Source organism: Sciurus vulgaris (assembly GCF_902686455.1).
Source record: "Sciurus vulgaris genome assembly, chromosome: 1".
In the NCBI taxonomy this organism is placed as follows: Eukaryota; Metazoa; Chordata; class Mammalia; order Rodentia; family Sciuridae; genus Sciurus; species Sciurus vulgaris.
This window is the reverse complement of record NC_136461.1, coordinates 194,498,087-194,503,275: the sequence shown is the minus strand read 5'-3', so window position 1 is coordinate 194,503,275 and position 5,189 is coordinate 194,498,087.

Here is a 5,189-nt window from a genome sequence, read left to right as displayed (position 1 = left end):
CTTTTGATTCAACATCCATGGTTTTCATGATATATATTATATATACATATACACATACACACAGATATGTACACATGCATATATATGTAAATATAGGGAGTTGAGAATACTAATGAGAATAACTATAGAAAAATTATTGAATATGATGAATAACAATCATTTAGATGATTCAGGTGCTGCTATGAGTAATTAAAAGGTAAGTGTCTTATTAAAGACACACATATAATAAGTCCAGCATTTCAGTTTTTAGACACAAAATGGAAATATAGTAGAACTACAGTTGAGCAATATCATAATAATCATAAATTGAGCTAATCTTCCCATTTTCATAGTGAACAACAGGTAACAATGGGAATGACATCAATGAGCAACCAGAGAGAGAAGCACAGGTATTTCTGAATAAAGACTGGATTTGAAAAACTGTATCAAACCAGACTTATAAGGTTTAGTATTTTTCCACATTTCAGAAATGCCTGGGCATGTTAACTCCTTCATGAGTTATCCTTGCCTGCCCATGCCCACCATAGACCTGCCTCATAACTAGCCTCAATCAGCTCCACCTGGCCTAACAGGAAACTAATGATGGACATGGACCTTAGAAGCAGAAGTGATGTGAAAGCAAATGTTTTCCTGAGTTCAGAAGGTATAAGAAAGGTTAGAGGCTGTTTTTGCCCTTCAAGACAGGAAATTGATATCTATAAACCATTTCCTGTTGTCCACAAGTTCTTAGCAATAAATTTAGTGATACCCATTCCTTTAAACTAATGAAAGAATTGGGGGAAAGAGCATACTATTCATTTGTTAATATGCGGGGGTAACCTTTTTTACAAAATCCATTCTCTAAGCATACTATTTTTGAGATTCACTCACATTATTATGTATTAGTAGCTTGTTTTTTTTTTAATTGCTGAAAAGTAATTTATTGTGTGAATATACACAATTTGATGTACATTTGAATTGTTTCCAGTGTTTGACTCTTAAGAATAAAGGTGATAGAAGCATTATTATAAAATTAGTTTTGGGATTTACACATTAATCTTTCTTGGTATATACTTAGTATTTTTAAGTCATAATAAATTTATGTTTTGCTTTACTAGCAACTATCAGTCTTTGCAGGTTAAGTGGTTTTAATAAATATACACATAATATCATAAGATGTTGCTGACGAATTTATTATGCTTCAACCAAAGAACAGTACATTAAGATGGAAGAACTTATACAAGGAACAGTAGGAAGTGGAGTGTTTAGATGCCCTCAAGGTATAGTATAAACAGGAGGACTTACGTCAGAAGGTTTCCTTTTATGCTTTACTATGGTTTGAATGTTTGTCAAAACATAGTAGACCAGTGTTGATCCACGAGTCCTACTCTGTTGAAATTGAACTCAAGTTGAAATTGAATTTTCATTTTAAATGAGATGGAACCTTCAAGAGATGGCACACACTCGAGTGGGATTAATGGCATCCTAAGGGTGAGTTTGGTCTCCTTTTCTTTTTGACCTTTTCTATTCTGCCATGTGATGATGCATCAAGAAAGCCCTCACTAGAGGCTGGCAACTTGATATTGAATTTCTCAGTCTCCAGAATTTTGAGCCAATACATTTCTGTGTTTAAATAACCCTGTCTGTTGTATTCTATTATGGCAGCACCAGCAGATTAAGACCTGGTCTTGTTTCTGTGTTTACAAATTACCCCGGGAAAGATCTTGTACAAGGCATTATTACATATAATGTCTTGCTTCCTTTGGAGGTTAGGCTCCAAAAGAAAGGGTCAGTTGAATTGCTGTTTTCAAGAAATAAGCTTCACTCTACAGCAGCTCAAGCACGGGACCATTGGATGGCTGATCAGATCTGCTCTATGATAGTCTGTCTGACACAGAAGCTTCCGGGGGAGTTACTTTTGGTTACACTCACAGTAGAGCACTGTCACCTGGTTCTTTTACTTGCTAAAATGATGAAATGGTTGAGGACATGAAGGGATTGCATTTTTAGGGATCTGAAGGTAGTGGTATCACTTTCTGTTATTTCCTCAGTATATGGTAATTGCTTTCAGTTTAGTATTTTGACCATGGTGTATGTTATATACTGAATTGTGTCTTCTCTAAACGCATATGTCAAGGCCCTAGTGCTTAGTATCTAGAATGCTACTGTATTTGGAGACAGGCTCTGAGAAGTTAATTATATTAAAATGAGAGTCAGGATGTAACTTAGTGATAGACTATGTGCTTAGCATACACAAAGTTCTGGATTTGAACCCCAGCACTATAAAAAAAAAAGTTAAAATAAAAGATAAATAATTTTTTTTAAAAACTGAATTAAAATAAGAAAAAAGTTGAAACTCTCCCTATTTGCTGATGACATGATTCTATATTTAGAAGACTCCAAAACTTCACCACGAAGCTTCTGGAACTCATAAACAAATTCAGCAAAGTAGCAGGATATAAAATTAACACCAATAAATTTGATTGCAATCCTATACATCAGTGATGAATCAGCTAAAGCAAAATTAGGAAACCTATCCCTCTGACAATAGCAACCCCCAAAAGGAAAACCTTGGGAATCCACTTAACAAAAGAGGTAAAAAAAACTTCTACAATGAAAATTACAGAACACTAAAGAAAGAAATTGAAGAAGATCTTAGAAGATGGAAAGAACACCCATGTTCTTGGATAGGCAAAATTAATGTCAAAGTGGCTGAAAGTGCTATGCAGATTTAATATGATTCCTATTGAAATTTCAATGACATTCTTCATAGAAATAGAAAAAATATCATAAAATTCATTCGAAAAATAAGAGACCCAGAATAGCCAACACGATCCTTAGCAAGAAAGGTGAAGCAGGAGGTATCACAGTACCAAACCTTAAATTATAGTACAGAGCTATAGTAACAAAAACAGCATGGTATTGGCACCAAAACAGACATGAAGACCAATGAACAAAATGGAAGACAGAGACAAACCCACATAAATACAGTTATCATATATTAGACAAAGGCACCATTTATACATTGGAGAAAAGAGAGTTACTTCAACAAATTGTGCTGGGAAAACTGTAAATCAGTATGTAATAGAATGAAATTTAACTTCTATCTCTCACCCTGCACAAAACTCAACTCAAAGTGGATCAAGGACCTAGGCATTAGACAGAGACCCTGTCCCCACTAGAAGAGAATGTAGGCTCGACTTTCCATTGTATCAGCTTAGGAACTGACTTCCTGAAGAAGATTTCTAAAGTGCAAGAAGCAAAATCAAGAACTAATAAATGGGATGGTATCAAACTAAAAAGCTTCTTCACAGCAAAGATAAAAAAGATAAAAACAACTGTACCTACTACACAGTGACATGGATGAATGGAAATACATCAAGTGCAGGAAAATAAATCTAATAAAAGGAAGACATACTGAATGGCTTCATTTATATGAAGTTCAAGAAAACAAAAGTAAGCTTGAGGATTAAAATTATGTCAATGGTTGATGAGGGGGAAGAGAGTGTTGGATATATAGCAGGTGCACAAGAAAACTTTCTAGGATGTTTGAGGCATTGATTACCTTTTTATATTTATTTCAGATTTTGGCTAGTATAATCACATTTTTCAGAACTTGTCAAACTTTTTACTTAAAATCTGTCCATTTTATTTCATTTTATTTTCCTCCACCAGCAAAGTTGGTTTAAACCCGTTAAAGCCTCAGCTCTGGAAATGAGAATTTGCTCCATTTATTTAGTTTCTTTCTACTTTAGTTACCTCTTCCAAAAAATTACATAATAATCACCTATCTCAAAGAGTTACTATGCAAATAAAACATATCATAATATAAAAATAGTGCTGAGCACAATATAAATCTATACATTTCTATTTTTTACCTTTATATTAGCATAACTCTTATTTACTGTCATAAATGTAATGTTTAAAGCACTAATAATGGATTAAACCTAGTTTTAGTGTGTGTTCCTATAGAGGATATTTTGCTTGGAAAGGACCTAAATAATTATCTGTTCATAATCACTAATTTTATACACATTTGAAACATCCTAGTTTGAGTTCAGTTAGGGTCTTGAATGATGTAAAGTAGGTGGGTGTCTACCACTGGTCAAGCTGCCAGGTAAAGTTCTTCCTAACAGCCTCAGAATTGGATGCCTTCACAGAGTGCCAGTCCTTGAAGAGGTTTTGAATATTTGCATTTTGGGGATGAGGGTCAAGATTCAAATCTGTATTATTTTAATAAGCCTCGTAAGGAAGTGTTTCCCAAATTCTTTCCCCATACCATGTAGCCACTGTTCTAGTCCTAACTTGCAAGAGACATAGGAGAAATTTTCTACTAAAACAGGATTTTGCTAAGTCAGACCCAGGGAGGACCCCTGTGATGTTTCTCCCAAACTAAGGGATTTGAGTGAAACTTTACATCCTGAAGTTTGAGTCACTCCTTTTTCACATTCTGACTCTGCATTTATAATAAAATCCATATGGATCACACCTCCTTGGGAAGGGCAGACACACAATCAGTTGAACTATGTTACTGTGGGTCCTTTACCCAGCATAGCAATTCCATAGCACACAAAGGGTGTCTCTATGAGGTTAAACGAATTTATTAGAGCTCCTTCAACAATGAAGAAACATAAGTCATGAATAATGTGTCTTCTCAGGATTTTTTGTAATGAGCTCCTTGCCTCTACGATTTAAAAATTAGTAGGTGCCTAATACTTTGAATCAGTGTTCAAACATACACATTTCCTACAACCACAGAATTATTGTCATTCCCTTTCTGTGACATTGGCTAAGAAAAGTTCATTTCCCATTATAATATTTCTTAAAATTCTCTACTAAACTGCAGATAAGTTGCTGCTATGAATTGCTAAATGTTCATGTGCTTTGAAGATAATGGAAGTCCTGTATTTTCTAAGAAATAAAATTTCTCTCTGACTGTGGGTAGTTGTAACAGATACAAGAATTTCTGCCATGTATCTCAAGGCATCAAGAACCATTCTCTTAGAAATCTCAGTTTAGTGTTAATGCTTCTAAAATCACTATCAGATATACCCTTTAATTTCACTTGGATTTGCAAAGAAAATGAGATGAAAGAGAACACAATTTCTGTACTTGTCTGCAACATAGTCACGTTCTTAAATCATTGAGAGGATAGATACTTTTATTAGATTTTTAAAAGTCCATTGCCTGGGTAATCCTGAAATATGGCA